Raw genomic sequence first — 13,256 nt, 5'->3', positions numbered from 1 at the left:
ATTGGGACCGAGGACCCTACTCTGGGCCTGTGGTATCCAGGGCCCTGGTTTCCCAACAGGCTAATGTGGTCCCACTCCTTTGATACTTTTTGTAGCATACACCCTGGTTCCTAGATACCAGCCTCTCTAGTGTCCCCAGTGATTCATTCTGCCTCTCCCTCTGCCTCTGTCTGCCTCCCTCCCCTTTCTTTCTTGCCTAGTTAATGATATATTTGAGCTATAATCAACACCATCAAAACATATGTATTGACTCCTGTGCTGGGGGCTGGGGACATAGCCCTGTACAAAGGAAGGTGCCGCTGTCTCCAGAAGTAATGTATTTGGCTACTAAGGTTTTGCATGGCTGGTTCCTTTGTCCCTTGATTGTCATTTTCTCACCTCCCCTTACAATCTTTTTATTTTTTTGGCTCCACTCACACATCAAAACCTGAGGTCAAAGGGGCCCAGAGAACACAACTAGAGGCCTGTGGGTTACTCTTTCCTGTGAGAAGGTTCTTAGAACTCTTCAAATGATTTACTCAGAGTTACAGGGTGACAGGGTATCGCTGAGCTCAAATACCAAATTGAAGAGTGTCTTCTTCGATGCAATGCTTTAAACGTGTTGAAACTCAGTTATGCCCTCAGTTTGCTGAAGATTCATTATTTTTCACTCTGAGCTACCCAGGGAGAAGTGCAGAAGGCAATTCAGAAGCCCACAGGGTGAAAACGGTGGCTGGGCTCTGCATTCTCTTTCCTGCTGTGTGAATCCGTATTTGCACCTACGAACAGGTAAAAGACTGAGTGTGGCAGAAATTTCTCTGCTGAATTCTGGAAGAGAGGGCACAGAGGCAAGTGGGCCCTGAATTTGGCAAGGGTGGAGGTAGGTTAAAGGAGACCCGGTGGCACAGTGGTTAAAGCACTCGGCTGCTAAACAAAAGGTTAGCGGTTCAAATCCACCAGCTGTTCCATGGAAGAAAATGTGGTAGTCTGTTTCCATAAAGATTTCCAGCCTTGGAAACCCTATGGGGCAGTTCTACTCTGTCCTGTAGGGTCACTATGAGTTGGAATCAACTCGACGGCAGTGGGTTTGGTTTTATTTTGTGTGTGTGTGGAGCGGGGGGAGGGTCGGGGTAGGTAGGGCTCGGAGATCTTTGTATTTTATAGCACGGGGTAAGTATGGCCTGGGTGGCAGTTCTCTTACAGCCAAAAGTTGGTCACTGTTTAGGACAGAGCTGAGGACCAGGAGTTAGAGGATTAGGGCACAAGTTTCTGCTTTGTCATTAACTATCTGTGAACCTCAAGGAGTTATTTAATGTCTCTGCCTCAGTTTCCTTATCCATACAATGCAGGTGATAGTTGCTGTCATCCTTTTATTTTTGGTTTTGTTAATTAAATCAATGAAAAGTAGTAAATAATTTTGAGATATTCTGGTCCAGGGTCTTAGTAATAAGATGCGATCAGATCAAACTTTGCTTAAAATTGTTGACTCCCAGGCTGAAGTGCCATATTTTAGCGTGGCATCCAAGCTCCTTCACCACCTGTCTCAGTTTCTTTATGCTGCTACAACGGAAATACCACAAGTGCGTGACTTTAAAGAATGGAAATTAATTTTCTCACGGTTTAGGAGGCTAGAGGTCTAAATCCCGGGCATTGGCTCTAGGGAAAGACTCTGTCAGCTCTAGGGGAATATCCTTGGCTCAGCTTCCACAGCCCCCGTGTTCCTTGGTTCCTTAGTGATTGTCCCGTGGCATCTGTTCCTCCAGCTTCTCCTTGCCTCTCTCCGTCTATACTGCTCCTCATAACTCAGAAGCGATTAGGTTTAGCGCACACCTTACACTGAGATGGCCTCATTCACATAACAAAGAAAACCCTATTTCCAAATAGGATTATATCCACAGGTAGAGGGGTTAGGATTCCAAAGCATAACTTTTTGAAGAACATAATGCAATCTGTAACACCACGTGACTACAAGTCAGGTCCTTCCATCCCCCACCTCGTGCCCACCACTCCCATTATACACATTGATCTGGAGTTCATAATCAAACATACTCCTCACACTTTTGTCCTTTGGTCCAGGCTGTTTCCTCATCCTGGCATGCCCTAGCCTTCCATGTGTGCTCTGGAGCCATACATGGGGTTTATACCCCTTCCTCCATTCTAGACATCTTCTCTTCTAAGCTGAGTGGACTTGCAAATGTTTTTTTAGCTGATCTGAGCTTCAGTTTCCAAATCTGTAAATGGGGGAATAATAATTTTCAGTGTCGTAGCTGGAAGTTTTGGGGGAGTAGGAAGGGAGAACAATTGTCTGGATGACAATGAGTGTTGTTGGGACCCGTAGAGGAGAGGAAGCAGAGGGAAAGTTGAACCTGTTCAATACATTTGAAATATTAGTGGTCAGAGCAAGAGACACAGAGGAGGTGGTCAGACGATAGGGCCTTTTTAATGTGCTCACTCTCCTTGGCATTATATTGGTGGTATAATTTCCACATCAGCTGATACGAGGATTAAAGAGAAAGCGTGTACATTTGGCACAGAGCTTGACACATCGAGCTAAATAAACGTTACTTATTACTATTATTATTATTATCAGATTGTTCTCTCATCAGTGTTTCCCTGGTGCTTTATGCCTAACTTCTTATCATGTCACTTATTTACTTGGGAGGTTAATTATGTTCCCTGTGCCTCAGTGTCTTCACCTGTAAGATGGGAATGATCATAGTACCAGTCTCCGGTGGTGGTGTGAAGACTACCTGAGATCATATGTAAGCCTCTGAACAGGAGGCACCCAAAACGTTTTGGCCATTACAGTTATTTGTTGTGCGGGCCTAATAAACACTATGTGAAGACTACAGCCTTGGAAACCCTCTGGGGGCAGTTCTACTCTGTCCTATAGGTTGCTGAGTTGGAATTGACTCACAGGAAACGTTTTTTTGTTTTTGTTCAAATTCAAGTGCATTTGGGGAAAAAAGATATTAAGTCTACCTCTAGTGAAGATCTGAAGAACTTCAGCCAATGATTTCCAGCTTCTGATTCATGGGCTTCCAGCCAGGAGCTGCTTGGGTCCTTTTAGTTATGGGTCTTGTGTGCCTTACTCACTTCCTGGGATTAACTGGGAGATTTCTGGGAGAAACGAGAGGATTTCAAATGTAGAGATAATGAAAAATATCACGTCATCTGCTCCAGCAGCAGGTATAAGGTGTGCTGGCCTCTCTCTTGCTGTAAAATTCCTTATGAATAGGAGAGTGTGAGCTATGCCTTTTCAAAAACAAAACAAAACAAAACAAAACCCACTGCCGTCGAGTCGATTCCAACTCATAGCAACCCTATAGGACAGAGTAGAACTGCACCATAGAGTTTCCAAGGAGCGCCTGGTGGATTCGAACTGCTGACCTCTTGGTTAGCAGCCATAGTACTTAACCACTATGCCACCAGCGTACTAAAAGACATTAAAGCTGTGGATCATTGTATTCCATTGAACCCCTTCAATGACGCGTGGTTAGCCTGGGCAACAAGTATTGGTTAGAAAGAGAGATAGTAGAGACTGTATTTACCCCTATTTAACTCAGCATGTGCGTGTGGATTAAGGGAAAGAGCTGTGCCCTAGGGGGAGAATATACTCCTCAACCTGGGCCATTTTGGTTTCTCAGGCCCCCTTTGTGGCTCTTCCGCATTCCACAAGTATGCCTTTCCAGTTCACCCTTTTCAAGTTCCCTCTGAGAACAGCCCTGGGGGGATGACTGACCCCGAGGGAAAGAAACCAAAGGGGTGGGTGGTAGAAAGTCAGGCAAGGTGAGGGCATGGAGGTGGAGAGAAGATAAAAAGAAGATCTTCTTCCTTCTTATTGGAAGACTTAGCCTTTAGAAGTGATGGAAGGTGTGAAGCCAGATCAGTGCTTACTGGTGATCCATTTCTGTTCATCTTTATCTTGGCCACCTTTCTGCATTCACAGTTCAGCCCAGTAGAGGGTGTCTGAAAGTATAAGGGACCAGAGAACAAGTTTTTTTCCTCAAACCTGGGATGGAATTTTGTATGTAGGTAAGGAAAACTCTAATTTCTTCCTCAGAAGATCTCTCTTTAGTAGGATTTGACCTGATCTTCAGGGGAACAAGCCAAGAACCAGAGCAACCTTAGTCCAGTATCTGGGGCTTTCTAGAAGCAGGGTGATGCGCTCTGGAGATCCATTCCATGCCAGTCTTCGCCCAAGGTGGGAACGTAGTAGACCACTGGGTGGTCATGGTGTGGAACCAAGAAGGGAGGTAGGAGATCTGTTACTGCAGAGGCAATAGAAGAGTGTTAGTTCCGATTCTAGAAGCCACTTACGCTCCAGGGAAGCAAGGACACCTTTTTTTTTTGGAACGAGACTTCGAAGGGAAGAGCATGAGTGGGACAGGTCTCTGGGGTTAAGTGAGATACATGTGAGGATGCAGGTTTGGGGAAATAGGGCTGAGAAATGCAAATATGGTGGCCTTACGGTATTGTCTAGATAAGCCCGTTTTGCACTTTGGAGCTTCACAAACCCAGCCTTAGGGAAAGCCACTCCAAGGTGAGGATCTGAGCCCTCCCAACAGGCAGAGGCTTCAAAACCCAGCGAAGAGTGAAAAGCATCTTTTACTCACATGAATATACATGCGAAAAAGTGAAGAAAAAGTGTGCTAAAAAAAATAGCAAGCATCAAGTTGATGTGTTCTAAAGCAAAGATTAGCAGACTCGTAATTGCAGACCAAAAAGCTTTTTCCTCTCCGGAGCCTGAACGCTGATGCAGGCATCGTTCCTCCTTCAGACACTCTCAGCACAGAAGCCTTAGTGCTTCTGGGCATTTATACCTATTAGAGTGTGATCATCACAGCTCTTGACAGAGCCTCCAAATTATACCTTTGATAATTTTGTTCTGCTTTTTGTGCCATGAAGTCTTATGCTGTGAGTTAACTTAAGGCAATTAACTTTATCTGGGAGAAGAGAAAGACTGGACTTGACTTTTCACATTGCCAGATCAGATGTTTTGTCTGTGTCGCTCTCAAGCGCCACCTTCAGGCAGTCCCTAGTACTGCTCCTAAGATTTCTGGCCATTTCAATGACCTATATATCTGGGTATAGGTATACGAAGGGAAGCAGTACAGCCACCTCTCCTTAAGCTGCCCAGATAGGGATATGGCAGGAGTCCCTGGGTGGTGCAAATGGTTAACGTGCTTGGCTGCTAACCAAAAGGCTGGAGGTTCAAATCCACCCAGGGACACTTCTGAAGAATGTCCTGGAGACTTACTTCTGAAAAATCAGCCACTGGAAACCCCATGGAACACAGTCTTACTTTGATACACATGGGGTCACCATGAGCTGAAATCTGCTTGATGGCAAGTGGTTTAGGGAGGCGGGGAGTGGAGAGAGTTTTAGAAGAGCTGTAAGAAGTCATGTGAAGCTTTGCCCCCTGCCACCACCCAACCCTGAGTCACTCTCTCGGGGGCGGGGTGATAGGAGAAAGTAAGGAAAGACAGAATGGACTGTACATAAGATTTGGCAATCTGAAGGGTAGGTAAGATTGCAAGACACATAGTACTCATTTTCCAGCGGAAAAACTGCACTCAGAGGTTGATTTATGACAGATAACATGCTTGTTCAGCTGCCAATTAGCCATCCCCACCCTACGTCCTTCCTGTGTCAGAATCCTGAATTTTAAAGGTATCAGGTGGACAATATTCAGGTATCAGGGAAGCCTCCCCTCAGATCCCAGGAAATGCAATCTTGATTAGATGACGCCAGGTCTCCATCCTGGCTCCCATTAGAAGCATTCCAGCCCAATTAAAGCAGCATCTTTGGGGGTGAGACCTTAGTTTTCCTAAGTGTCCTGGGTGATTCTAATTTGCAACCAGGGCTGGGAATTGCCAGACTAAACTAGTAATGGTAATTTTTCTTCTCACAAGCATGGAAGGAAAGAGTTCTGGGGGCTCCTGGGGAAGACGGATTTCTTGTTTTTAATAATAGACACACTGTGTGAACGAAACAGGCTGCTCTACATCCTGGATGCGATACCTAGAACTGTGGACACCATCCCGAGAACAAAACCAGTGCGCTAAGGCTGGCAGAAAAGAAAGAGGGAAAGCGCCTGGATACTTGGGATGTTACTGAGGAAATGAATTATGCAGCCCTGCAAATGCCCTCTCTTTGGACTTTCTGTTAAATTTTTTTTTTTTGACAACTAAGAAAAACTCAAGAGCTAAAAGAGATTGGTTAAGCCAGTTTAAGCTGGGTTTTTCATTACTTGGGGCTGAGAGTATCCTAAATGACATGGTCTCACATAACACGGCAGAGCTGAAAATCAAGCCAAGTCCAGCTCTGAGGCAGCCAATAAGAACGAAGAGTGAGGGAAGGCCCGTGGACAACTGGGAAGTTATTTGGATCAGATAATCAGATTCTAGACAGTTTTCAATCAATCAAAGGTGTTTGTTAAGGTTATGATATGTTATCGTGAATGTTTTTCTTCCTTTTTCATATTCAGCAGAATCCTTACCTTATTATGGAAGAAGAAAGTTATTTAGATAGTAAATTGCCAGCTTCTGGTTAAAAAAAAAAATTGGAGTAATAGGCCAAGTTTGAAGTTTGGGAGGTGCCTTATCATCTAGTGCTGCTATAACAGAAATACCACAAGTGGATGGCTTTAACAAACAGAAGTTTGTTCTCTCATGGTCTAGTGGGCTGCAAGTCCAAATTCAGAGCAACAGCTCCAGGGGAGGGCTTTCTCTCTTTGTTAGCTCTGGGGGAAGGTCCTCGTCGTCAATTTTCCCCTGGTCGAGGAGCTTCTTAGCGCAGGGACCCTGAATCTAAAGAATGCGCTATTCTCCTGGCTCTTGTTTCTTGGTGGTATGAGGTCCCCATGTTTCTCGGCTGGCTCCTCTTTTATATCTCAAAAGAGATTGATTTAAGACATGACCTAATCGTGTAGATCGAGTCCTGCCTCATTAACGTAACTGCCACTAATCCTGCCTCATTAAAGTCATAGAGATAGGATTTACAACACATAGGAAAATCACATCAGGTGACAAAATGATGGACAGTCACGTAATACTAGGAATCATGGCCTAGCCAAGTTGAGGAACATTTTGGGGGGACAAAATTCAATCCATAACAGAAGGTTATTGAGATTAATAGCTAATATAAGGAATATGAATTGTCTTAGATTTCAGTAAAACATCAGTAAATTTATTCATACAGCCAACAGTCTCAGTCACTGATGAGTCAAACCAGTTTTTCAACTGAATTGAATCCTCATGCCAGTAACTTTCCACTTGGGATCCCCAAGTCAAGTATTAGAAAGATTCCTTTACTATCTGGTCACAATAAAATAATCAAATCTCCCATGAAAAGCAGTCACCAGAAATACAAGTACTTCTTGGAAGGTTCTTGCAGTTGTGCCATAGCCTTTAAAGCCAGGTGCTGTCAAGATGACTCTGACTCCTGAAAACCCCATGTATGTCAGAGTAGAACTGTGCTGCATAGGGTTTTCAGTGGCCGATTTTTCAGAAATAGACTGCCAGACCTCTCTTTCCGAGGCACTTCTGGGTGGATTCGAACCTTAAGCCTTTTGGTTAGCAGCTGACTGCATTAACTGTTTGGACCACCTAGGTACTCCCCGTCCTCTCTAGTAGGCTTTGTATCTCACCGTCCAGTAGGGGAAAAACAAACAAACAAGCTATTTTCTGGTCCACTTATACCGCATTCGTAATAGCTACTTCTCCCTCTCAGGGCAGGTTGTCTGAATGTGTACACGTCCAACGTCCACTGTCTTTGTTCCCACAGCTCTTTATGGAAGCTTTCAGGAGTAAGATCTTTCTAAGGGGTTTCCGTCATAGGCTTGGAGGCCCTAGTTATTTATTTTACACGTCAACACTCTTTTTCTTGGGCAGGGCTGGGAATGGAATGATATAACACAAACTCATATTTGACCTGGAAGAGGCATTCCATCTGTCATTTGAGCCCGGTTATCTGGTCCAGCCCTCTCAGCCAGAATCCTTGTTCATTCAGGGGATTTCCTCCAGACGTCCAATTATCTTGCTCTTTTCCTCAATTTTTTTTTTTTTTCCTCCAGTCACGAGTCAACTTGGTTAGGTTAGGGAGCTCAGTTGTTTGATCAAACACTAATCTAGATGTTACTATGAAGGTATTTACATGTGATTAACATCTACAATCAGTTGGCTTTGAGTAAAACAGACTACTCTCCATAATGTGGGTGCATTTCCACCCATTTAGATGAAGGCCTTAAGAACAAAAACTGAGGTTTCCCAAAGGACAAGAAATTTTGCCTGAAGCCTGTAACATAGACATCCTCTCAGAGTTTCCAATCTGCCTCCTGACCTATGGATTTGGGATTTGCCAGCCCCCAAGGAGCTCTGGTGGTGTAATGATTAAGAGCTCAGCTACTAATCAAAAGGTTGGCAGTTTGAATCCCCCAGCTGCTCATTGGAAACCCTATGGGGCAATTCTTTTCTGTCCTATAGGGTCGCTATGGGTTGGAATTGACTCGATGGCAATGTGTTTATTTAGTTATTCATTTTTGTAATCACATGAGCCAACTCTTTAAAATAAATCTCCCTCTTTCCATCTCTTTCTCTCTCTTCTTTCCTCCTTTCCCTTTTCCTCTGTCTCTCTCTGTTCCTCTACACATACACACACACACACACACACATATCCTATTGGTTCCATTTCTCTGTAGGGGAGACAGACAATAAACGATAGACAAACCAAATCTAAGAGCATGTCAGTGATAAGGAGAAAATAAGAGAGGATGATGAGATGGCAAAACTTTGGCAGTGTGTGGTAGGTTGGCTGCTTCAGAGAGGCTGTCAAGGAAGGCCTTTTTGAGGTGGAGATGTTTGAGCTGAGACCTGAACAATGAGAAGGACCCAGCCACACAGTGAGCTGTGCAGAGGAATATTCCAGACAGACGGAAGAGCAGATAAAAGGCCTCTGAGATGTTGGAGGAATGGCAAGAAGGTTGGTAGGCTGGAGTACAAGGGCTACGGTGCAAGATTCTTCCGAGAGCACACTTGCAACCTAGGCCAATCACAAGACGTGACTGAACACCTAATCTTGTTATTAGTTGCTGTTAAGTCAGCTCCGACTCATGGCGACCTTATGTATGACAGAACAAATCATTGCCCAGCCTTGTGCCATCTTCATGATAGCTAGGATGTCTGAGTCCACTCTTGTAGCTATCGTGTCAATTCATCTCATTGAGGGTTTCCCTCGTTTTCAATGACCCTCTGCTTTACCAACCATGATGTCCTTTTCTAGTGACGGGTCTTTCCTGATGATGTACCCAAAGTAAGCAGTAAGTGAGCTGGAGTCCCACCATCCTCAATTCTAAGGTGAATTTCACTTATATTCCTTCTAAGACTGATTTGTTTGTTCTTTCATCATCCATGGTATATTCAATATTCTTCACCAACGCCACATTTCAAACGCATCAATTGTTTTCTGTTTTCCTTTTTCATTGTCCAGCTTTCCCATGCATGTGAGGTGATTGAAAAGACCATGGCTTGGGTCAGGTGCACCTTAGTCATCAAAGTGACATCATTGCTTTTTGACACTTTAAAGAGGTCTTTTGTAGCACATCTGTCCAGTGCAATACATTGTTTGATTTCTTGACTGCTGCTTCCACGGACATTGATTGTTGACCTAAGTAGAATGAAATCCTTGATAACTTCAATTTTTCCTCCATTTATCATGATACTGTTTATCAGTCTAGTTGTAAAATTAATAGTTGGGAGGATTTTTGTTTTCTTCACGTTCAGTACTTCAAGTCATCTTCACTTTTGGCAAACAAGATTGTGTCATCTGCGTATTGCAGGTTGTCAACGAGTCTTCCTCCAATCCTGACTCTGAACACCTATTTTAAGGGTTCCTCAAAGATGGTGAAAATTGAGAAATTTCCCAAGTGTTCCACGACAGGAGGCTTGTGTGTCCAGAGCACATGAGACCCTCAAAGAGATGGTATTGCCTAACTCCTCCTGTCCACCCCAAAGAACCTCACCTTCAGTCCCAATGACAGACATCCCTTTTAATATTACCCTGGCTCTGGTTTATTATAAATCTGTTTTCTGAAATATTTTATAGATGTATCTATATCTTCATTGAGAGCCCCTGGGTGGAGCAAACCGTTAAGTACTTGACTATTAGCTGAAAAGTTGGTGGTTCGAGCCTACCCAGTGACACCTCAGATGACAGGTCTGGCATCTGCTTCTGAAAGGTCACAGCCTTGAAAACCTTCTGGACCAGTTCTACCCTTCACACATGGGGTTGCCATGAGTCACTCAACTTGACAGCTACTAGCAACAACATATCTCCATTGCAGCAATATGATTTTTTTCCCTGTGTTCTGAGCGCTGTCTTACATTCTCAATCAAAAAGCAAATGGGTCAGCACACTCTGTGTATTTCTGGCTACTAATGGATGGTGCACAACATTCTTAATCAACAAGTTCTCTCCTGAGTTGAAGATGTTCTGTAGCACGTGACTTTATTTTTGCTCTTGATTTTGTGTGCCCAAGGAGATCAGCCCATGTGCCTAGAGAAGAGACTCAAACAGTGACCTGGCTTTAATTACAGAGCAAAGGAAGAAGGGACTCACCCCTATTTTCCAAAAATAGGATGGTTAAGATGATGTAGGCAGTGTTGTGGTAGGGCCGAAAGGGGTGGGAGTCACAGATTCTTCCATTCCAGGTCGGGGAGATGCAATTCCTTTTATGTAATATCTTCTCAGATAAACTATCCACTTGTTTCTGGGGGTTCAAACCGTGAACCCACCGAAGCTGAAACTTTTGGGAACTTGGTAGTAAAATGTGAAGATACTGGTGTGTTGCGTATTTTAGGGAGACACAAAGTACTTTCCAAGAATTTTTTACTAAAAGTAGGTCAGAAACAAGAAGGAAAATATGTAACCTGGCTAATGATGCCTCTAATCAGCAGTCCGAAACTGCTGAGGGTCACACCATGATGTGCCTTCCTGGGCAGCAACAGCAGAGTCCTCTGGCACACTTCATTTCTAAAGCTAATATTTATTATTCTGGTCCTTGTAATTGTACTCTCTAGGGGAGATCACAGGAAAGCTCCATCTCAGGCACATCTGGTGGCCATTGTCCTTAAATAGAAGGCCAGAGACCTTTTAAGACCTACCAGACCAAGTAATCCAGACCTGGGGTTGGGGTGTGGTCTCTTCAAAGTAATCAGAAACCAAACCCATTGCCATAGAGTTGATTCTGATTCATAGTGACCCTGTAGAACAGAGTAGAACTGCCCCCATAGGGTTTCCAAGGAGCAGCTGGTGGATTTGAACTGCTGAACTTTTGGTTAGTAGCTGAGCGTTTAACCATGGTGCTACCAGGGCTCCCTCTTTTGAGTTGAGCCTTGTCTCTCAAGCTACATTGCTCTAATCTGGAGCTTGTCATTGCTGATAAGTTTCCTTTTTTGCTATCAGTTTTTTTTTTTAATTTTTATTGTTCTTTAAGTGAAAGTTTACAAATCAAGTCAGTCTCTCACACAAAAACTTATATACACCTTGCTACATACTCCCAATTACTCTCCCCCTAATGAGACAGCCCGCTCCCTCCTTCTACTCTCTCTTTTTCTGTCCATTTCTCCAGCTTCTAACCCCCTCCACTCTCTCATCTTCCCTCCAGGGAGGAGATGCCAACATAGTCTCAAGTGTCCACCTGATCCAAGAAGCTCACTCCTCACCAGCATCCCTCTCCAACCCATTGTCCAGTCCAATCCATGTCTGAAGAGTTGGCTTCAGGAGTGGTTCCTGTCCTGGGCCAACAGAAGGTCTGGAGGCCATGACCACCGGGGTCCTTCTAGTCTCACTCAGACCATTAAGTCTGGTCTTATGAGAATTTGGGGTCTGCATCCCACTGCTCTCCTGCTCCCTCAGGGGTTCTCTGTTGTGTTCCCTGTCAGGGCAGTCATCGGTTGTAGCTGGGCACCGTCTAGTTCTTCTGGTCTCAGGCTGATGTAATCTCTGGTTCATGTGGCCCTTTCTGTCTCTTGGGCTCATAATTACCTTGTGTCCTTGGCGTTCTTCATTCTTCTTTGATCCAGGTGGGTTGAGACCAATTGATGCATCTTAGATGGCTGCTTGCTAGCGTTTAAGACCCCAGACATGGGATGCAGAATGTTTTCTTAATAGATTTTATTATGCCAATTGACTTAGATGTCCCCTGAAACCATGGTCCCCAAACCCCTGCCCCTGCTACGCTGGCCTTTGAAGCATTCAGTTTATTCAGGAAACTTCTTTGCTTTTGGTTTAGTCCTCGCCTGTATTGTGTGTTGTCTTTCCCCTTACCTAAAGTAGTTCTTATCTACTATCTAATTAGTGAATACCCCTCTCCTACCCTCCCTCCCTCTTCCCTCTCGTAACCATCAAAGAATATTTTCTTCTCTGTTTAAACTATTTCTTAAATTCTTATAACAGTGGTCTTATACAATATATGTCCTTTTGCAACTGACTAACTTCACTCAGCATAATGCCTTCCAGGTTCCTCCACGTTATGAAATGTTTCACAGATTCCTCACGGTTGTTTTGATGCATAGTATTCCATTGTGTGAATATATCATAATTTATTTATCCTTTCATCTGTCGATGGGCACCTTGGTTGCTTCCATCTTTTTGCTATTATAAACACTGCTGCAATGAACATGGGTGTGTATATATCTGTTCGTGTAAAGGCTTTTATTTCTCTAGGATATATTCCAAGGAATGGGATTGCTGGATCTTATGGTAGTTCTATTTCTAGCTTTTTAAGGAAGCGTCAAATGGATTTCCAAAGTGGTTGTACCATTTGACATTCCCACCAGCAGTGTATAAGTGTTCCAATCTCTCCACAGCCTCTCCAACATTTACTGTTTTGTGTTTTTTGGATTAATGCCAGCCTTGTTGGTATGAGATGAAACCTCGTTGTAGTTTTGATTTGCATTTCTCTAATGGCTAATGATTGTGAGCCCTTCGTCATGTATCTGTTAGTTACCTGAATGTCTTCTTTAATGAACTGTCTGTTCATATCTTTTGCCCATTTTTAAATTGGGTTATTTGTCTTTTTGTAGTTGAGCTTTTGCAGCATCATGTAGATTTTAGAGATGAGGCACTGATCGACATGTCATAGCTAAAAACTTTCTCCCGGTCTGTAGGTAGTCTTTTTACTCTTTTGGTGAAGTCTTTGGCTGAGCATAGGTGTTTGATTTTTAGGAGCTCCCAGTTACCTAGTTTTTCTTCTGCATTGTTAGTAATGTTTTGTA

The 13,256-nt window shown here is 43.7% G+C and overlaps 1 long non-coding RNA gene across 4 annotated transcripts in view; it reads left to right on the top strand.

Annotated features, from left to right (window-relative positions):
- Positions 1-469: 469 nt before the first annotated feature.
- LOC126084334 (uncharacterized) overlaps positions 470-13,256 on the top strand; it is a 49,046-nt gene continuing 36,259 nt past the window's right edge. For all 4 annotated transcript variants that reach the window (XR_007519020.1, XR_007519019.1, XR_007519018.1 and 1 more), the window contains exon 1: positions 470-768. This is a non-coding gene — a long non-coding RNA (uncharacterized LOC126084334). The remainder of the gene's footprint in view (positions 769-13,256) is intronic.

This window comes from Elephas maximus, chromosome 10, assembly GCF_024166365.1.
Source record: "Elephas maximus indicus isolate mEleMax1 chromosome 10, mEleMax1 primary haplotype, whole genome shotgun sequence".
Classification (NCBI taxonomy): Eukaryota; Metazoa; Chordata; class Mammalia; order Proboscidea; family Elephantidae; genus Elephas; species Elephas maximus.
This window is presented reverse-complemented; position numbering and strand designations above follow the sequence as displayed.